The sequence below is a fragment of the Tamandua tetradactyla genome, unplaced genomic scaffold, assembly GCF_023851605.1.
Source record: "Tamandua tetradactyla isolate mTamTet1 unplaced genomic scaffold, mTamTet1.pri scaffold_181_ctg1, whole genome shotgun sequence".
In the NCBI taxonomy this organism is placed as follows: domain Eukaryota; kingdom Metazoa; phylum Chordata; class Mammalia; order Pilosa; family Myrmecophagidae; genus Tamandua; species Tamandua tetradactyla.
In genome coordinates, this window is record NW_027518294.1 from 8,607 (window position 1) to 31,573 (window position 22,967).

At 39.7% G+C, this 22,967-nt stretch overlaps 1 pseudogene; it reads left to right on the top strand.

Annotated features, from left to right (window-relative positions):
- Positions 1-261: 261 nt before the first annotated feature.
- Positions 262-19,275, top strand: LOC143673195 (uncharacterized; annotated as a pseudogene).
- The last annotated feature ends 3,692 nt before the right edge of the window (positions 19,276-22,967 follow it).

The window sequence follows — 22,967 nt, forward strand, 5'->3', positions numbered from 1 at the left end:
CTCAGGCAAGTTCGTTGTTACTTCCACATGGTCTCTCCTGGACAGCTAGGATTGTCATCACGAGAATGAAGATCTCCCACGCTGCTTACGCATCCCTTTGGATCCTTCTTTTCTGCTTTCTCTTTGTCTTGGAAATCCTTGACATACTTCCTTCAGTTTTCTGGCCTTTCACATACTAGAGACAGGTGACGGGACTGTTATGGGAGAGGAAGGTCCTGCACTAAAGTCCATTCTCTTCTTTAGAAATCATTGACATTTGAAGATGTGGCCATATATTTTACCCGGGAAGAGTGGAAGATACTGAACCACGCTCAGAAGGTTCTCTACATTGGTGTCATGCGAGAAGTCCGTGAGACCATCGCCTCTCTAGGTAACCATGCCCCTTTCCCTTTGAGGTCATCTTTGTTTACTTCTTAGAATTGTAACGTTCAGCATAGAAATTCTGTATGTATCAGATCGTCTCCCCTTCTATGTTTTATAAAAGTTGTATAAAATTGGATTTAATTCTTTAAGGCTTTGAAGAATTTGCCAAGGACACCATGTGAGCATGGGGATTTCTTTTCCAGGACCTTGTCAATTGTAAATTAAATTTCTTTAATATATACGCTGATGTTGAGGTTATCTATTTCATACTAGTGGAATTCTCGTAGTTGGGAATTTCTGAGGAATTGGCCCATTTCGTCTAACTTATCAAACATGTGAGGATAAATCTGTTTGTAGTAATCCCTTATTATTCTTTTCTTAATAGAAATTGTAGTGATATCTTCCATTTTTTTCATGTTACTTTTGATTTGTACCCTCTCTATTTTTTTATTTTGGTTCAAAGTTTATTGATTTTATTGATTTTGTTCTGCCAAAAGAAAGTCTTTGGTTTCATTCATTTCCTCTCGTTTTTGACTTATATTGTGATCTCTCCTTACTTCTGTTACCGTTAGGTTTTTTGCTTGCTTGTTCTAGTTTATTGTTGTAAGAACGTAGTTCAGTGGGGCCTCCCTCCTTTCTAATGTGGACATTTAAGGCAGTACGTTTCTTTCTAAGCATGGCTCTAGGTACTTTCTCCATATTTTCGTATATTATACTTTTGTTTTCTTTCTCTTCTCTGTATGTTTTAATGTCATTGTGGTGTCCTGTTTGAATTACAGATTACCTGGAAGAGTATTTCTCCCTTTTCGAATTTATAGTGACGTTTGCCCTCGCTTTTCTGTTATTGATTTCCAGTTTTATTCCATTTGGCCAGGATAACTATGCTCACCCAAGTGATGTCGTTCTTGGATTCGTGTATGATGTAAATTTACAGTTGCAGACACCCTGTTTTAGCAGAGCATGCAAGTTCCTTCCCACGACCTTGGGCCATGGTGCAGAGGACAGTTTAATTGTTTCAGTGCCTCTGTGGTGTTAATATTGGCCTTCTTGTTTTCACTATTTCTACTGCTGTTCCCTCTGGTCCTTGTACGTTCTGTGTAAGGTTGGGGGTGGAAGATTTTTTCCCCCGTCCCGGCACCCGGATACCTCTCAGTGGATAAGGGGAGACTCACACCTGAAGGGAAAAAAAGACTTCCTGGGTTGAGCCACAGCTTGTGGCTGGGCCTCTTGTTAGATCCTTTGCCATGACTTTGTCCCCTGTGCTGGGTTGGGAATCTCAGGCCTCAAGGTCTCTGGGATCCATTCACTAGTTCTGAGAGTTTACATGACAATCTCCTACATTGGGTGTCTCAGACCCAGTGTAGAAGGAGAGTACATCTTCTGACCTTTTCTGTGGGCTGGCCTCCAGGTTGGCCTGCTGGTCCAAAGGTTTCAGGCTTGGTTGATGTTTTCACAATGATTCCCTTTTGTACCGGGCAAGCAAAATCATACTGGGGTGGTGTTCTCGGGCATTGCTAAGTATCAGAAAACACTGGATCTGGAGTGTCTTCTTCATGTTAGTTGGTGCCACGTTACTCTGGCCGTGCTGGGGTTCCAAACCAGTTGACCCTCCTTTACCAGTTTTAAGATTTCTCCTCTGGTTGTGGTTTGACTTCTTTATAGCGTTTCCGGTAGTGCTTATCAGGGATGTGCTGAGAGAATCGGGTCTGTGCCATCTTGTCTGGATGGGATTAGATATCAGTTTTTCCTATAAATTATGACATTGGTCTCGCTATTCTCACAATCCCTGTGGTTTCCTTGTACTGGGACAGGCATGACTGATTCTTCTGTTTATTCCAACAAGGTTAAAACTCAGAAGTGACACTGGGAATGATGTGCCAGCATTAGAATTACAAGCACCACGTGACAAAGTAGTATCTGTGCAGGCCAGAGTAAATGCTCCCGGAAAATGAAGAGTCAAAGGAGTACGCACGGAGTGTTGTAAAACCCCATAAAGATGTGCCAAGGGACAAAGGAATGAATGAGTTTATAAATGAGAGCTTCAGAATCTTATGGCCATCACAAGAGCAGTTTTATGGGAGAGAAATGTTTTAAATACCTAGGAATGTAGGGAAATTTTCAGAATTAGGTCTGCCCTCATTAAGCACCAGCATATTCACACTGAAGAGAAAACCCACGCATATCACTAATATGATAAACAATACAGATGTTTTTGGTGTGGGAAAAGTTCCACTCTTAGCATAAACCGTCTATAAATTCATGAATCTATAAATTCATCATAGAAATTCACCCAGCAGAGACATCGTATCAAAGTCAGAAATGAGGTAAAAGTTTCGGTCATAATGTCCACCTTTTAAACACCAGAGAATATGCTCAGGCAAGCAGCCTTTTATCGTAGCATGTGTGGGATAAAGTTTAGCAGCACTCAAACCTTCTGAGATACAGAAAGTCCCTAGGGGGAGGGAATCTTGTCCAGTGGCCCCAATCTAAAGAAGACACCAAGTGGAGTTTAACCCTAAGATGATGAATGAATAAAAAAATCATCAACACCAAAGATAAGGCCCTATGATTAAGAGAAACCTTGAAAGAGGCAAGGGCCATGCTTGACAAAAGAGAAAATAAGTTATCTTCTTGTTCAGCATTCTTTCTTTCATGCTTGGCACAAACCTGACCCATGGTAAGTTCTTTACGCTTTAGGACTTTTGACAGTGATTTCTTTATACTTTAACACTTAGCACAGTACTGACATACAGTGAGTGTTTTGTACTTTATTACCAAGCACCAGACTGACACATAGTGAGTCCTTTATACTTTAAAACTTAGCACACCACTGACACATAGTGAGTTCTTTATACATGAGCACATAGCATAAGATTGAAACAGTCAGTTCTTTATATTTTACCACTTTGCAGAAAACTTACACATGGCGAGCTTTGTGACACAGCATATGGTCTATCTTTGAGAATGATCCATGAGCACTTGAGAAAAAGGTGTCTCCTGCTGTTGTGGGATGTAATGTCCTATAAATGTCTGTTAAGTCTAGCTCATTTATAGTAATATTCAGATTCTCTATTTCTTTATTGATCCTCTGTCTAGATGTTCTGTCCATTGATGAGAGTGGTGAATTGAAGTCTCCAACTATTATGGTATATGTGTCTATTTCCCTTTTCAGTGTTTGCAGTGTATTCCTCACATATTTTGGGGCATTCTGGTTCGGTGCATAAATATTTATGATTGTTATGTCTTCTTGTTTAATTGTTCCTTTTATTAGTAGATAGTGTCCTTCTTTGTCCCTTTTAACTGTTTTACATTTGAAGTCTAATTTGTTGTATATTAGGTTAGATACTCCTGCTCTTTTCTGGTTGTTATTTGCATGAAATATCTTTTCCCAACCTTTCACTTTCAACCTATGTTTATCTTTGGGTCTAAGATGTGTTTCCTGTAGACAGCACATAGAAGGATCCTGTTTTTTAATCCATTCTGCCAGTCTATGTCTTTTTTTTATTTTATTTTTAATTTTTTTATTTTTTTATTAACGGAAAGAAAGAAAAAAAGAAAAAAAATAAAAATAAAAAAAGAAATTAACACAACATTTAGAAATCATACCGTTCTACCTATGCTCTCAGTAATTCTTAACATCATCGCGTAGATGCATGATCATCGTTTCTTAGTACATTTGCATCAGTTTAGAGAAACTAGCAACACAACAGAAAAAGATATAAAATGTTAATATAGAGAAAAGAAATAAAAGTAGTAATGATAGTAAAAAACAACAACAAAAAACCCTATAGCTCAGATGCAGCTTCATTCAGTGTTTTAACAGGATTACTTTACAATTAGGTATTATTGTGCTGTCCATTTTTGAGTTTTTGTATCTAGTCCTGTTGCACAGTCTGTATCCCTTCCGCTCCAATAAACTTGAAATATGTCATTGGTAACAGAGTCCAGCAGGAGTTAGAAACAGGGTAAGATAATCAGTCTATGTCTTTTGATTGGGGAATTCAGTCCATTAACACTTAGTGTTATTACTGTTTGGATAATATTTTCCTCTACCATTTTGCCTTTTGTATTATATATATCTTATCTGACTTTCCTTCTTTCTACACCCTTCTCCATACCTCTCTCTTCTGTCTTTTTGTATCTGACTCTATTCCTCCCTTTAGTATTTCTTGGAGATCTGGACTCTTGGTCACAAATTCTCTCAGTGACTTTTTGTCTGAGAATGTTTTAATTTCTCCCTCATTTTTGAAGGACAATTTTGCTGAATATAGATGTCTTGGTTGGCAGTTTTTCTCTTTAAGTAATTTAAATATATCATCCCACTGTCTTCTAGCTTCCCTGGTTTCTGCTGAGAAATCTACACATAGTCTTATTGGGTTTCCCTTGTATGTGATGGATTGTTTTTCTCTTGCTGCTTTCAAGATCCTCTCTTTCTCTTTGACCTCTGACATTCTAACTAGTAAGTGTCTTGGAGAACGCCTTTTTGGGTCTATTCTCTTTGGGGTGCGCTGCACTTCTTGGATCTGTAATTTTAGGTCTTTCATAAGAGTTGGGAAGTTTTCAGTGATAATTTCTTCCATTAGGTTTTCTCCTCCTTTTCCCTTCTCTTCTCCTTCTGGGACACCCACAACACGTATATTTGTGCGGTTCATATTGTCCTTCAGTTCCCTTTTGAAAAATGTTCAAATTTTTCCATTCTTTTCCCTATAGTTTCTGTTTCTTTTTGGACTTCAGATGTTCCATCCTCCAAATCACTAATTCTATCTTCTGTCTCTTTAAATCTATCATTGTAGGTATCCATTGTTTTTTCCATCTTTTCTACGTTATCCTTCACTTCCATAAGTTCTGCGATTTGTTTTTTCAGTTTTTCTATTTCTTCTTTTTGTTCAACCCATTTCTTTGTCATGTCCTCCCTCAATTTATCGATTTCGTTTTTGAAGAGGTTTTCCATTTCTGTTCATATATTCAGCATTAGTTGTCTCAGCTCCTGTATCTCCTTTGAACTATTGGTTTGCTCCTTTGACTGGGCCATATTTTCAATTTTCTGAACGTGATCCATTATCTTCTGCTGGCGTCTGGGCATTTAGTCATATTTCCCTGGGTGTTGGACCCTGCAGGTTGAAAGATCTTTCTGTGAAATCTCTGGGTTCTGTTTTTCTCATCCTGTCCAGTAGGTGGTGCTTGTGGCACACGTTTGTCTGTGGGTCCCACCAGTAAAAGCTGCTGTGGCTCCTTTAACTTTGGAAAACTCTCGCAGTGGGGGAGGTTCACCAGCCGAAGCGGCTTGGAAGAGTGCCAGCCGGCCCGGGGATCCGAACGCAGGGAGGGTCGCCGGCCGCCGCAGCCCGGGAGAGCGCCCCTCTGAATCTCCTAGTCTGCCCGGAGCGCCAAGCGTGGCGGGAGGGCCCGGGAGAGTGCACCGTTCCAAGCCGGACTGGGAAGTCACGTGTCTGGAAGGGACCCCGTTCACCATTCTCCACGGTCTGGGGATCTCTGATCCATTTCTCCCAGTTGGTTTGGGGGCCGCATGTGGGGGGGTCGCCAGCCGCCGCGGCTTGAGGGGACCGACTGTCCACTTCTCCCAGCTGGCCCGGGAAGGACGAAAGGAGGGACTCCGGCTGCTTGCCGCCCCGGCCCAGGGAAGCCCGCGCCCCTCGACGATCTCACTGGAGCGGGTTCTCCCAGCCAGTCAGCCATTCCAGGATGGGGTACGCTGTCTTTTTGATCTTTGTCGTGGCTCGAGGAGCTGTTCTGTATCTTTTCTACTTCCCTAGTAGCTGTTCTGGAGGAGGAACTAAGATCCGCGCTTCTTACTAAGCCACCATCTTCTCTGGAAGTCTCTCTTGTTTTAAATAGAGGTAATAAAGAGGAAAATCCAACAGGTACCTATGTACAGATACTGTAATCAAAGGGGAATTGTCTAAAATGTTGTCATTGATATTCCAATCTTTACAGACCCTACATTTCATAGTGTATTTAAGAGTTTTTAAAACCCCATATTTTTGTCCGCAACAAGTGGAAGAACTCAGGTGGTAACCTTTAATATAAGTTTTTCTGCATGTGCGTTACAATTCTCCACATTGACTGATTAGCAACAGTGCCACGTATAAAGATCACACATGATGCCAGACACCAACATGAATCTTGATTTTATACTTCACTCAACAAAGCATGGGGGAATTTCATGTATTTCATACACAAGTGAGAGTAAGAAGGACTTAATTAAACACGTAAAAAATACTGTTTGGAGAGTGATAATGGATGGCCCCTTTGTCATTGTGGTTTAAACTGATTTTTATGCTTTGCAAAATGCTGTAAGACTTACTGTTCCATTATTACATAATGACTTCAACTACTACTGTGTTTTTAAATGACCATTCCTTTGATGTGGTAAATGAATCTCTTGTGATATAGAGTGAATGGAAAGCATAGAATAGTGGTAGAATGGAAAAAATTTTTTGAAATAATGGGACAAATTACTAGATTATGTTTCCTGTCAGCTGAAAGCTAGGTTGTTTGCTATATATGGAATGACTGTGTGTGTGTGTGTGTGTGTGTGTGTGTGTGTGTGTGTGTGTGCATAGATTGACAGATGTATGCATGTATGTATGTATGTATGTATGTATGTATATAGGTGTATACCTGCCTGCAAAAAGGACCATGGTAAAAATATATCTTGGAAACATCCTCCATTAGTAAATAACTAAAGGATTTGCATACTGATGAACAAAAAACCTAAGCTAAATCCTTTTATCCCTTTGTTGGGAGCAAGACATTGTATGAAGAAATATATATTCCTGAGAAATGAGAGCATGTGAAGCACATTAACAATCATCTGTACAAACATTTCCTATAGTTAGACTCCTCTCACTGTGAAAGGTTCCAATAGAGATAGGAAAGACAAGAGTTAATAGAGGTAATTCAAGAAATCTACTGTAATATTAGGGTCTATGGTGTGTTAAAATAATGAATTAGCATTCAAAGATTGGATAAATATACAGAGATCTAGCCATAGGAGGTTATGCTTTTAAATTAAGAGTATTGCTGTCCTCCTTATATACAGGAACACTTAGTAAGTTAGAAACAAGATCGCTGAAATGCTGCAGGATGAAAACTTAAGATATTAGGTAATGGGAGCATCAAAAAGGAAGAGAAAACACGTTCAAGAGTTTGAAGGGATTACAAGCAGGAAGCCTATAAAATACGAATACTAGGAAATACCCTTGCCTAACTAAACAGCTGACTAGGAAAAGGAACTGAGCTGAATGTAATGCAACCTGTGAAGAATTCCAATTGTGCAACAGAAAATAATCTATGAAAGACATTAGTTTAAAACAAACAAAGGAAACCTCGTGGGAACTCAACCGGACACTTCTGCTTGCTACAGATATGCAGTAATATCAAAATGTCTGTAGTCATTAGAAATCAACAGAAGTGCTAATCCTAAAAATATAAAATACATTATGCTTTTGAAAATGTGGGGTTCAAAAGTACTATAATGAAACTGGGACATGTTTTCAGTGTGAAGTATTTGCTTTTTCATCTCAGTTGGTAAGGTTTCACCATAAACGTCTATGCAAAACGTCAAATTTTTATCTTTCTGATGGTGAAGAATATACGCAATGAAAATTTAAAGCAGAAGGAGTTCCAGGGAGATGGCCTAAAAGGGTAAATCGAGTTCAGGCCTGCTCCACAGAAAAAGTTAGAGAAGGGATGGGAAGGTGACTGAGAGGGCAATTCAAGAGTGCAGCTGACCTGGGAGAGCTTTCTGCACCATATGTGGGAGCCCTGGTTGCAGAGGCTGAGGAACTGAGAAGCAGAAAGCTGGAGTGAAGGCGCAGAGGCGCGGAGCCTGCGGAAGTGCACAGACAGGGAGACTAGCAAGTAAGCCAGGCCGTGTTCCTTGAGCAGGCTACCCTTGCCATCACCGCCCTCCAACCCACGACTCACCTCACACCCCACAGATGTGAACCCTGTCACCCGCCCCCACTCCCTACTCTCCAAGTGCCCCTGCCCCACCAACCCCCAGCGCGCATGCCTGCCCCACACCCCCATCCCAAGTGCAGCCCAATCCACCTCTCCTGCACCCCTCCTGAGCACTACCGCCCCCCTCTCGCCGTAGCCTGCAGGCTATTGCCAGTGCATAAAACTGACAGCACATACCTTCATACCCACTTTACACCCATCCCCCACCCATAGAGGCTCAGAGCCTCACCCCGCCTCCCCTGGATCTCTGCGAGTCAGTTTAGGGTACTCCTAGACCCGCGCATGCGCCTGCACCCCCAATCACATCCTTCAGCTCTGGGAATATTAGTTTCCAGCACTCCTAGACCTGTGCATGCGCACGGTCTTCAGTCACACTTTCCAGCTCTGAGAAAGAGATAACCTGTGAAGTCAGGTCACATCTGCCCCTCTCCACGAAGGCATAATGCTGACCTGCTGTCACAGCTCTACACGGGCGCACAAAGGGCCCCATGCCCTACACCAGCATCCACCACGGCTATGCCCCCCAGACCTGTGCACTCCCACAACTACCACCACACCATGGCCACTGGGCGCCCACGTTCACAAACCCCAACTTAACATTCCCAACCTGTGCCTATACCTGCGCTGCAGCATGATTCATAGCAGCATTGTTCACTATCGCCAAAAGATGGAAGCAAACCAAATGCCCATCAACGGACGAGTGGGTCAACACAATGTGGTATATACATACGTTGGAATATTATGCAGCAGTAAGACGAAATGACTTCTTGAAGCACCTGACAAGATGGATGAGCCTTGAGGACATAATGCTGAATGAAATAAGGCAGACACTAAAGGATAGAAACTGGATGATTCCACTTTTATGACCATCATAAAAATAGAATCAGAGGCTTTTAATACACAATATAGGGGACTTAGAGATACATAGAAGGTAGAGATGGATGAACGGTTATCTAATGAGGTTGAACTCCAGTGTAAGGGAATAGATGGATGTGAAGGTGGTTCTCTAGTGCGTCCATAAGTAATGTTACCGTATTGCAGAAGAACAAGTTTGAAAGCGATTGTATAGATCTACCTGTCCCACTGATTAATGCTAGAAATATAAATTTGTTTTTGCAAGAATTACTTCTTGCAAAAGTATGATTCGTGTATACAAAGAGAGTTGAAGTCCAAGGTACAGGGGGGAAACTGCTATTGCATGCTATGGACTGTTTTCAGAAGGAAACCATCAGCGCTACCACAGCAATAGCAGAGGTAAATAATGGGATGAGGGACAAGAGTTAGGAGGTTAGGTTTCCTATTTAGTAAGCGTGTGTTCATTGGTTTTCTTTCGCTTGGGAACAATGAAATTATCTAAAATTGAGAATTTTGATGGACTGTGGACTTGGGCACTATATATGATGCCTAATGAGTGCAGGTGGCTGAAGCATGCACTGACGGGAGAAGTAGATTGGTGAACGATGGTGTGTACTTATGAATGAAAGTTGTGCTTCTACAAAAGTGAATGAAGTCTTGAGGCGTGCAACGGTGTGAATGAGCATGTGGTGGGACATTTGGTGAAGCAAAATGAGCCAGAAACAAAAGAACAACAATGGTATGGTGTCCTTTAGAAAATGTTTGTAAGTAAAGAGGGGCCTGGATTGTAAGCTTTAAGAGCAGACACATTAAGTCCCGAGTGGTAATTATTGTTTCTAGATTTTGAGAGGCTGTTTTATATAGTTATAACCTGATATTCAGAGATAAGAACGAAAGCCGATCAGGTTGGTGTTAACGTAATTCAGAACATAGGGGTAAGGAAGACATTGTCTATATTTTAGAACCACACATACTCTTTAAGACCATAGGAAGAAAGGTTTATTTGGTCTGGAAGTGAAATTTTCTGTAGTGCATAATCTAACTCAACCTATCTGTATAGCTCATTTGAACAATAGAAACACAGGAAGCCCAGAATAAGAAAGAGGTCCTTTAATCCCGTATAGGTTAATGCAATGCCTGAATACATCCTAGATTATAGTAAGCAGATAATCAAAAAGTAATGGCAAAGACCCTTGAGCGATAGGAGATAAATATGGAACTATTAAACCTTACCAACAGGGAATCCCCTGATACTGTGTCAGACTTTAGGGACACCCAAATCAATAGGCCATGCCCTTGATCCTGAGGCTTCCTCTTGTGACGCTTATGTAGGCAGCAGAGAAGCTTAGACCACCTATAGATATGCCTAAGAGTTACTTCTGGAGGACCTCTTTTGGTGCTCAGATGTGGCTTCACTCTCTCTAATCCCAACTCTGTAAGTGAAATTGATGCCCCCTCCCCTACGTGAGACATGACATCCAAGGGTGAAAGTCTGTCTGGTGACATGGAAGATGACTCCCAGGGATGAGCCTGGCCATGGCACTGTGGGATCAACAATGCCATCCTGACCAAAAGGGGGAAAAGAAGTATTACAAATAAGGTATCAGTGGCTGCGAGAGTTCAAGTAGAGTCTAGAGGCTACTCTAGAGATCACTCTTACTCAAACTTCAGTTAGACGTTGGTACCTATCATAACTTGCCAAACCCCAACCAGGACCATTCCAGCCAATCCTAAAGAACACCTAGGGCAATATATAAGATTCTACAAAGGTTCCATACATTAGGGTAACATTCCAGAAACCTACCACTTCCAGATGGGTCCCTGGACCAGATAAGTCCTGAAACCTAAAAGGGCCAGCCTTTCCAGCACACCAGCAAGTTTCATCTCCCAACCCCTTATTGACAGCCCTTCTCACATGAAAAAGGTAGTATGAGCATAGTCCAAATACCCCTAAAAAGTGGTAGAAAGATCAAAGTTGATAGTGGAATTATGCAGAGAAGTTAGGGTTTGACAAATGAATATGATTGCTGAATCATTGTATTGATATTTCTTTTAGTCTCCAGTATTGTAACCCATACCGAATTCTGAAGTATGTTGTACAACCAATTGTGGTGCTGTGCTTTGAAACTTATTGCCTTTTTTGTATATATATAGGTTATTTTTCTCAGAAAAAGAAAAAAAATCGATTGTGATGATAAAAAAAAATCTGAGCCTTCTAGCCTCCTATATTCTGGAGCAGCTGAAAGGAAAAATGCAAGAGAATCATACAGTAGCCCATGACAAATTCTGGGATATGTCCTGTAACTACTTGTGGAATAGCGCTTTGAAAACTATCGCTTTTTTTGTTTCTTTGCTTTGTATATATATTGCACTATACCATTAAAAAGTTAAAAAATATTTTAAAGCAGAATAGAGAGAGAACAAGTGCTGTCTGAAAAGTATCAGAAGACTCTTGTAGCTTTAATTTCTTCAGATTATCCTGCTGGAGTAAGTGATGTATGGTAAGCTATCCAAATACCCAGTGTGTTTTTCTTCATGGCCCATTGGCAACTTAATGGCACAGAGTCTCTGTTAATGGAATTATGTTAAAGATATTACCTGAGCATGTTGCGGGGGCGGGGATATTCATAGTCAAAGCACCTTCTCTGTTCAACTCAGATTGCTTCTTCCCTTCTGGTATTAGATATCTATTGCTGCATAATAAATTACTCAAACGTTAGTTTAAGGCTTCTACATTTTTATAAAGTAGAGGCAACTTGTTTACTGTCATGAGAACAGTAGGTTCTGCAGTCATCTGAAAGATTAACTAGGTTGGGGCAGCCATTCAGAAGTTGGCTCTCCACTCTGATGTTGGCAGGAGGTCTCAGTGCCTTGGTGTGAGGGCCCTTCCATAAATTGCTCTAGTGTCCTCAACGACATAGCGCACACCTTCTCCCAAAGCCAGCAATCCAAGGGAGACAAATGACGTAGCAGCAGTGCCTTTTATAGACGAGTCCCAATACGACATCACTTCTTCCATATTCGGTTCATTAGGAGAGAATTACTGAGTCCCAAACACATGTAATGGAAGGAGAATTAAGGTTCACCTCCTGAAGTGAGGAACAGCAAAGAATTTGTGAATATATTTTAAAAGTCACACACCCCATGCTTCCATGTTTCTGCTAGTGTTTTCTTTCTTTCCTTCCATTTATTAAGTCAAGCAGTGTATACCCTGGGCAACGCATTATCATCACTGGAAAACTAATATTCTAGTGGATGTTTTGAGTGAAAGACAGAAAATATTATTGAATGTCAGGAAAGGGGCTTTGGCTTCCATCTTTGAGGCCCTCATTTTTATCTTCTGACGAGCAAATAAATTCTCTTACCTCTGCTGCTGTAAAAATAACTTGTCACTGCAGTGGTTATTGGGCCAACACAGACTGGCTGACATAGAGGCTAATGAGAAGAGCCTCGCCGGCAGAAGTACACATGGAGATTTCGCTTCTGACTGTCATTCAATATTAAACCTAAAATCCTGGAACTAAGCTATAAAACATGCAGTGAGTATCCTTCTAGGTGCATGTGTCGATAGGGTCAAATGCTAGAAGGGGGATCAATTGATTAGTTGGCCAATGCATTGAGAATTAAGTAGATATTGTCAAATTGTCCTCCAAAAGTATTGTACCAGCATACGCACCCACCACAGTGTATGAGAGTGTCCCTGTCTAGATGTCTGTCAGATGATTTGTCTGTTTGATGATACTGCGTATTATCATCAAACCGTTTCATCTTTCTCTTATGAGAAGAACCATGGCTATTTTCACCATATTGGCAGGCAGAAGTTGGACGAACATCTGCAAACACCTTTTATTTGTTGCATGGGCAGGTACCAGGAATCGAACCGGGGCCTCCAGCATGGCAGTGAGAATTCTACCACTGGGCCACCGTCGCACCACCCTGTAAACACCATCTAAGGAGTGTTCCTTGATTATACTTTAGTGATGGTATTTTCAAACATTTTTTTAATTGTAAAATAGAACATATATACAAAAAAGCGGTAAATTTCAAAGTACATTTTAATAAGGAGTTATAGAACAAATCTCAGCATTTGGCATAGGTTACAGTTCCACAAATTCAGGTATTTCCCTCTAACTGCTCCAAGACCCTGGAGACTGAAAGGAATTATCATTTAAATGATTCAGCAGCCACACTCATTTAAAAAATCCTGTCATCTCTATTGCAACTCCTCCTTTGATCCTTCTCACAATCTTTAGAAATATTGGGACAATGTCCATTCTAACTTCTTCATGTTGAAAAGGGCTGTTGACATTATGGGGTAGGGGCATCCAACTGGATGATGTTCTTCTAGAGACTGGTAACCCCTGGTTTATCGGGCCTAGGAACCATCTGGAGGCTTTAGGTTTCAGAAAAATAAACGTATTGAGTGAAACATTTGTAAGACGAGTCTCTGATATATCCCTGGATATTCCTTAAGGTTTACAGGTTGGGGCTCGGCATACCATGTCAGTCAGCAATATCTAGCTGAAGCTTGCACAGGAGTAATGTCCAGAATAGCCACTCGAGTTGATTTGAAATCTCTTAGCCACTGATACCTTGTTTTGTTACATTTCTTTTCCCTGTTTTGGTCATGTAGGCATTGTCAATCCCACGTTGCCAGAGAGACTCACACCCCTGGACATCATGTCCCATGTAGGGAGGAGGGTAATGACTTTACTTGGAGAGTTGTGCTTAGAGAGTGAGTGACCACATCTGAGCAACAACAGCGTTCTCTGGGAGTCACTCTTACACATAATTATAGGTATTCTTAGCTTCTCCATTACAGAAATAAGTTTCATAAGAGCAAGCCTCAAGATCAAGGGCTTAGCCTATTAATTTGGGAGTCCCTAATGTTTGAGAGTGTATAGTGATGGTACTTTATTCAGTGTATAATAGTAGCATACAGATACTGGGGTCAGAAAAGTGTGAGATTGTTCAAAGGGCAATAGAAAGTAGCCTAGTTGATAAGTGCTGGGAGTATAAGTAGGGGATTGGAAATCAGTGTAGTTTCAGGAGTAGGGCTTTAATAGTCCAGGGAGTTGAGGCTGGGATATACCTGATGCCCATGGAACCGAATGTCACGCAGGCAACACTGAGTAGATTAGCATAGAACTGAAAAGTACCTTAGGTTAACATCCATTAGAAGCTCAAGTTTGGGCACATGTTCTATGCATCTAGCCATGGCACTGCCCTGATGCACCCAATTTGTGGCCAGGCTCTATGGAAGCTGGGACAGAAGAACTAAGGTAGAAAGTTCTCAGGCTTCTTTGAGTTTGTCTGATGTCATTCTTTGACAGGACATGTGCTGTCCTGAGTATAGCACATGGACCTGAGGGCAGAAGCTTATGAGAAATCCATGAGACGCTGCTTCCCAGGAAGGATACTCCTGGTCTTATTTCTCATAGATTCTGACTCTAGGGCTACTTTTCATCATTGACGCGGTCTTATACCTAATCTTTCACCCAAGGCGCAGTTCTGTGGGTCTGATTTTCCAGTGGGTGTTCAATTAAATCTACAGCATCACTTGCTTCATATCCATACTGTGAGGGATGGGAATAGCCATATGGACAGTTCCTGTAGCTCTGGACTGTGTTTTGCTGTGTCTGTCATAATGGGATATTCTACGCCTCCCAGTTTCTGCCACCCTAATACTTTGATAATTTCCACTGTCCCATGATTCAATTCTCTCACACTTTTACTAGATGGCAGCTTTCTTTCATCTATGACCTCTAGTCTTACTTTACCTGAAGCACGGTCCTCTTCCATCCAATGCTTAGCTTTGAAATCCAAGCATTAACAAAACAGTGAATGTAAGAGTACTTTCTCTGTAATTCATTTTATTTTCCTGGAAATCTAATATATTACCTTTTGTCCGTGAAACTATGAAATAATGTATTTTACTCCACTTCCTATGTTTTGATAAAGTGTGTGGAAGTCAAAAATTGCCCTTGGAATAACATTAGCCAAACTTACTTGCTGATATTAGTGAATAATATTAATGTATAAATATTTCCCTACAAAAGTAGGTCCTAAAATTAGCATTTTCCAACCACTATTTCATTTCAGACCAGTAAACTTTTCCAGAGATGCAGAAGGGATTTGGAAAAGAGGGTATAAGACTCATCTGGTCTCAATGAGGAGAGGGATGGTGTAAGACATGAGGGGAGAGTGACTGGTGGGAAATTATCTTTGTTTTTTCTAGATTGATAATCAGAGCACTCGTTGGCAATTATGCAGGCTAATTTAAGAAAAATCACCATAGTCTTCAGGTGAAACAAACATATAAAGACAGGTCTTGCTGGTTGCCAACCCTGTTTAGTTATCATTTTAACTTGAGGTTCTCTTACATGAAAATATTCCAGTAAGCAGTTTCATTACACCCACTTCTACATTTCTTTCCTTGGTGCTCTTTAACGTAAAGTTTTTTCAGTTTTAACATGACAAATTTTGTTTTGGCTTAACCTCAGGAAATATATATTCTAAATAAATGTAGAAATAATTCAGCACACTAATCTAAGTGTAGAAATGATTCACACTCCTTCCATAGAATAGAGGAAACTAGTCCTGATTTTTGGTTTTGCTCCTGTATTTCAAAAAATAAAACGCATGTGGGAAGTTAAGGTGAAGTAATTGCAATTGTGAAGTTATTAGATGTTGAAGGGGCAATAGTCCAAGGAATCAACCAGAAGTCTTCCATGGTGGCTCATTATCTTACTTCCCGTCTTTATTTTCACCAGGATATCGAATTGAGAATCCTAACTTGAGCTTCCCATTAGACAACGGTGAATACTCATTGGAGAAGGATTTACAGAATTCCAGAGAAGTGACACACTTTCTTGACTCTCAGACAGGTAAGAAATTGTCCATTAAACACCAGAGAAAGAAGCAAAGAAAAGTTCAGCCTTATTCAGGGTCAAGCTCTTTGAGATACTCTCTAGGAGTTCCTATCTTTCCACTAGAGGTTAACCCAATACATGTAACTCGCTCACTTTCTACCTGATGGCACCTGCAATTTCTGTTTTTCTTTCAGGCTTTCTTCTCGAGTGAGAAAATGAAGAAAATACTTCAAAACAGATAAAGCTCGAGGATAAATATTCATTTATTTTTACCTTAGAGGGTACCCCTATCCATGACCCCATTTCACAAAAATATTACAAACACTTGAAATATCAACATGAAATCCACCCAGACGATCTACACTCAGATTTCACAAAGCTTGTAGATGATCAGAGCTACTTTCTAGGAGAAAAACCTGAGGTCTCTAATCTGGAAGAAGCTCTCAAATCTAGTCTCCGTGTACAAAAGTGTCGAGGTGTGAAACCCCTTAATTCTCAGAGTGTAGACTGTTTTGCTCAGAATTCACAAGTTTTGGGGAACCAGAAATCCCATTCAGGCAAAGAACTTCACAAGTGCCCTGAATGTGGGGAAGTTTCCTTCGTATTTCAGACCTTTCTAGACACCAACGGATTCACACAGGGGAGAGACCCTATGAGTGCACTGTATGTAAAAAGCAATTCGCTGGACAGGCATACCTTAGAGTGCATCAAAAAGGACATTCTGAAGTTGAAACTTATAAATGCCTAGAGTGTGGCAAGAATTTTCGTCATAGATCCAGTCTTAAAAGACATGTGTCAACTCATACAGGTGAAAAACCTCATAGATGTGAGAGTTGTGGGAAAAGTTTTGTTCAACTGACAGCTCTTACTTTGCACCAGAGAACTCACACTAAAGAGAAGCCTTTTAAATGCAGTTACTGTGGGAAAACCTTTACACAGAAGCCAAACCTTGTGACTCTTTTAAGAATTCATAGAGGGGAGAAGCCATACAAGTGTAATTATTGTTCTAAATGTTTCAGACAGAGGACAGGCTTGATTGTACACCAAGTCAGTCACTTTAAAAAAGATATCTTTAAGAGTTGTTGAGGGTAATATGTCCTATTGAAACTGACAATAACTCATGAAAGTCTTCACCTAGAACTTAACCACAGCAACTTTTTTCTCTTAAAAGAAGTTTTGTTTGAGCTTATAAGAACAACCTCTTTTTTTTACTAATTTTAGAAATCATCTTCCAAATCATATGACTGCTAGTGTTTTTATCTACTCTTGCAACTGTCATAAGTTTGACTTATCCTGTCTCAGCAAGTCGTTTCTTCATTACATTATAATGTTTGCCTCTCAAGCCAACCATATTATAGTTGTAAGCCCACAGCATATAAATGAGTAATGATGGATTATCCTGTAACCATGGATGTGCCCAACTGATCTTTATTGGTGCTATGTTTTAGTAATGTTGAAATATAAATGACTTTACTTGTTCAATCCCACTTACCAGTTGTTGGAACAACTTGGCGCTGCTTCATGAACTGTGGCAACACACACTGCAATTGACGCCCAGCCCCAACCTGAAACTGAGGCACTCGACTCTGTACAAGCATCGTGCTCTGTTTATGTGTCATTTTTAGTATTTAACACAATCCATTTTAACTGGTTGTATTAGTTACCATCAAAATGGGAGATGCACCCACCATCTGTATCATAATCACATGTCTGAAATTTTACAATTAGAGAACATCAATTATTCATCTCTTTATTAAAATGCTTGCATATGGTAAACTTTAACATATATTGTCGGTATTGAGTTTAAAAGTGCCAAATAGTTCTTGGAAACATGAACATAGTTAGAGTATTTAATGGATGGATATGCTTCTGAACATTTCAAAAAGATAAGGGCAAACAAGGTACCAACCCCATAAGTACAATTAAGGGAAAATAAGAGTACTTTCCTAATAAGTACAAGAAAGATGCAATGAACAGCAGGCACAGTTCTCGCTTGCCATGCCAGAGACCCCGGTTTGATTCCTAGTTTGCCTGCCCATAAAAAAAAAAAAAAAAAAAAAAAAAGAAGGAAAGAAAAGCAAAGTTTAAATGAAGTATACTTAGATGCAAGTACTACCCACGATAAGCTTTCAGTAAATATAAGCATATTGCCTTCTGATTTTTCGTTCAATTTTAAAGCTATGCATTCAAGACTATCCATTTTTATTTTCACCAGGCTATCCAATTCAAAATCCTAACCTGAGCTTCCCATTGTACAACGTTGAATACTCATTGGAGAAGGATTTACAGAATTCCAGAGAAGTGACACACTTTCTTGACTCTCAGACAGGTAAGAAATTGTCCATTAAACACCAGAGAAAGAAGCAAAGAAAAGTTCAGCCTTATTCAGGGTCAAGCTCTTTGAGATACTCTCTAGGAGTTCCTATCTTTCCACTAGAGGTTAACCCAATACATGTAACTCGCTCACTTTCTACCTGATGGCACCTGCAATTTCTGTTTTTCTTTCAGGCTTTCTTCTCGAGTGAGAAAATGAAGAAAATACTTCAAAACAGATAAAGCTCGAGGATAAATATTCACAAGTTTTGGGGAACCAGAAATCCCATTCAGGCTAGAACTTCACAAGTGCCCTGAATGTGGGGAAGTTTCCTTCGTATTTCAGACCTTTCTAGACACCAACGAATTCACACAGGGGAGAGACCCTATGAGTGCACTGTATGTAAAAAGCAATTCGCTGGACAGGCATACCTTAGAGTGCATCAAAAAGGACATTCTGAAGTTGAAACTTATAAATGCCTAGAGTGTGGCAAGAATTTTCGTCATAGATCCAGTCTTAAAAGACATGTGTCAACTCATACAGGTGAAAAACCTCATAGATGTGAGAGTTGTGGGAAAAGTTTTGTTCAACTGACAGCTCTTACTTTGCACCAGAGAACTCACACTAAAGAGAAGCCTTTTAAATGCGGTTAATGTGGGAAAACCTTTACACAGAAACCAACCCTTGTGACTCATTTAAGAATTCATACAGGGGAGAAGCCATACAAGTGTAATCATTGTTCTAAGTGTTTCAGACAGATTACAGGCTTGATTTTACACCTAGTCAGTCACTTTAAAAAAGATATCTTTAAGAGTTGTTGAGGGTAATATGTCCTATTGAAACTGACACTAACTCATGAAAGTCTTCACCTAGCACTTAACTGCAGCCACCTTTTTGTCTTTAAAGAAGTTTTGTTTGAGCTCATAAGAACAACCTCTTTTTTTTTTTTTTTTTTACTAATTTTAGAAATCATCTTCCAAATCATTGGAGTGCTAGAGTATGTATCTACTCTTGCAACTCTCATAGGTTTCACTTATCCTGTCTCAGCAAGTCGTTTCTTCATTACATTAAAATATTTGCCTCTCAATCCAACCATATTATACTTGTAAGCCCACAGCATACAAATGATTAATGATGGATTTTCCTGTCAACCATCGATGTGCCCAACTGATCTTTATTGGTGCTATGTTTTAGTAATGTTGAAATATAAATGCCCTTACTTGTTCAATCCCACTTACCAGTTGTTGGAACAACTTGGCGCTGCTTCGTGAACTGTGGCAACACACACTGCAGTTGACTCCCACCTCCAACCTAAAACTGAGGCGCTCGACTCTGTAAAAGTATCGTGCTCTGTTTATGTGTCATGTTTAGTATTTAATGCAATCCATTTTAACTGGTTTTATTAGTTACCATCAAAATAGGAGATGCACCCACCTTCTGTATCATAATCACATGTCTGAAATTTTACAGGCTAGAGAACATCAATTATTCATCTCTTTATTAAAATGCTTCCATATGGTAAACTTTAGCATGTATTGTCGGTATTTAGTTTAAAAGTGCCAAATAGTTCTTGGAAACATGCATACTTAGAACATTTAATGGATGGTTATGCTGCTGAACATTTCAAAAAGATCAGGGCAAACAAGGTACCAACCTCATAAGTACTATTAAGGGAAAATAAGAGTACGTTCCTGATAAGTACAAGAAAGATGCAATGAACAGCAGGCAGAGTTCTCGCTTACCATGCCGGAGACCCCGGTTTGATTCCTAGTTTGCCTGCCCATACAAAAAAAAAAAAAGAAAGAAAGAAAAAAAAAGATTAAATGAAGTATACTTAGATGCAAGTACTACCCACGATAAGCTTTCAGTAAATATAAGCATATTGCCTTTTGATTTTTCGTTGAATTTTAAAGCTATGCCTTCAAGACTATCAATTTTTCTCAGAGTCTAATTGTTGTAATCTAGAAGTATATATATATGTGTGTATATATATATATATATGTATATAAAATGTTCTTAATGATGATTTTTAAGTTTTGTCCTTTTGCAGTTTTCATGTTATTCTTTGACCCAAGAGTTGGACAGTGCTGACCTTGTCCTCCTAATTTTTGGTTTGTACTGCATGTTGATTAAGAAACGAAGTTCCTTATATTTATAGTTCATTTAAGTTTTCTTGACCACCTATATCTGGTAAAAGTTAATAAGTATCCTGAAGAACATAGAAAATAAGTGTTTTATTTATAGGGCACATATCTAGAATATAGTTTTGGACCTCCTTCAGTTTTCATTGTCCAATAACGCCTTCTCAGAGGTTAGCAAAGCCTGGACCCATACTTTTAAGGGCACGGTATATTAAAATATTAGACAAATATTGATATATTTTAAATATTTACATTTAACTAACATGTTTAAGACCCAACACAGGAATGTACGAATTACTGTAGTTTATTTCAAAAATCTAAAATTTGAGTCCTTTTATGAAAGTCATGCTATTAACTGTTGGCCCTGATAGAGGCCAGTTTAACCCTACTTTGAAGTTCATTCTGTAGTAATTCTCTAGCCATGTCTTACCAACTAGGTCCCTTTCTTAAGAATGAGAGAAATTAGAGAGTGACCAAGAAAGAGTTAAAGCCCTCTCATCTTGGTCTGGGTTGGGGGGAAAACACATTCTCTGTCTTATCTCCTGAGATAGTAGAGTTGTCCTTGGGCAGGGAGGAGTCCCTACTCCTATGATATTTCTCTCAAGGTGTTCCCCCTAATGGTAAGGTATCCCCTACATACCCCAAGGGAACAAGAATGAAATAAGGAAATTCATTATTCTTATCCCAATTCTTCCAGTTTTAAGCTGCAAGAAAGTATAATTTGCACTGGAAATCTCTTCCAAATGTTTGTTAGAAAAATGTCCTTGACGAATCTGCAAATCATGGTTTCTTTGTCATTTATAGCAATTTTAAAACATGGCCTCAGATCTTTTGCTAATCTCCCTGTGGTTGGCAGAATGGTGCCCCCTAAGGATTTCCGTGTCCTAAAACCTGGAACCATGAATGTGTTTCCGTTCGAAACAATAGGGGTTATGCAAATGTGATTAAGTTCAGGATCTTGAAATCAGATTATGCCCACTGTTCAACTTTACTATCCCAAGTTTTCTTATCAGAGAAAGACGGAAGCAGGAGAGTCAGGGAAGGAGAGGTGGTGACAGGAACAAAGTTTGGAATTCTGCCATTGCTGGAAAAGGCCAGGAGACAAGAATTGCACGAAGCCTCTAAAACTTTTGTAAACTCAAAGAACAGATTCTCCTCTAGAGCCTCCAGAAGGAATGCAGCTCTGTTGGCATCTTGATTTTAGCCCAGCGAGACCCAGTTTGGACTTCCGACTTGCAGAACTTTATGGGACTTCCGACTTTCAGAACTTTAAGATTATAAATAAATTTGTTGTTTTGAACAACTGAGTTTGTGATATCTGTTACAGTAGCAACTGGATCGAATACGCTTCCCATCAAGAGGTGTGATCTGTGTTCCCTACACTTAGATCTGGGCAGGTTTCAGGCTGCTACTAATTGTAGCAGGCTGAATTGGTAGCACTTGAGTACAGCAGGAGAGATGCGGTGCAAATTCTGCTAGGTCTTAAAAGACGTGCAGTATCCATCTTTTCCACGATGAGTCAAAGGAAACAATTTGTGCCCCAATTAAATAATCTATGTCTGCTTTAATTTGATTTCATCTCTGTACGTGTGTGTGATTATTTTGGAGGTCGATCTGCGCTGTGTTTGCTTCAATATTGTCTCAGGGTTCCTTATTTGACTAATGAACTTGTACTCATCTTAGTTTGGAAACCTCACATAATTGTTTCTCTGTGGATACAGTCTGCTCTTAAAAGTCACTTTGCTAACCCTCTGTAATCTAGTGAAACAATTTCTAAGTTAGTAAGATTTTCACAATTTTGGGCTTTCAAAATTATGGAGCAAAAACACGAAAGCCACCCTCTAGCATTTGGCTTGCTAAATTTTCTGTTTTACTTTACTATTTAATACTGAAAATACATTCATAGAATGTGTTGTTGTGGCATAGAATATGTTATTCTATTTTACACATAGAAAATGTGTAAACGGTCATTGGGAAAAATAAAAATGTATAGAGGACATAGAGAGAAAAGCCCAAGAGGCCCCCTTCTCCGGTTCTACTCTCTAGAGACAGCCCTCTTGTTTCCTTTTTATCCATCCAGATAGTTAAGCATAAAAAGATATTTTCCAGTTTTTTTCAAAAGTAAGACCATATTATATACATTGTACTACAGGCTGGTTTTCTTCATTTTATCTATATTGGCCATCTTTGCACACTAGCCCGCAGAAATTCACCAAGTTGTTTTCAGTGGCTGCCGCATAGTCCATGGAATGGATTCTCAATTTATTCAACCAGTCCCTATTGATATACATTTAAGTTGGTTCCCAATGGGTAACCCGTTTTCAAATGAAGAAGGCAGGTGAATGTTTGAGGAGGGTAATGTCCACCTCAGACTGACATAAAACTATTGGATAAAAGAGAAGGTGGACACAGTTTGGTCATGTTTATCTGAATTAT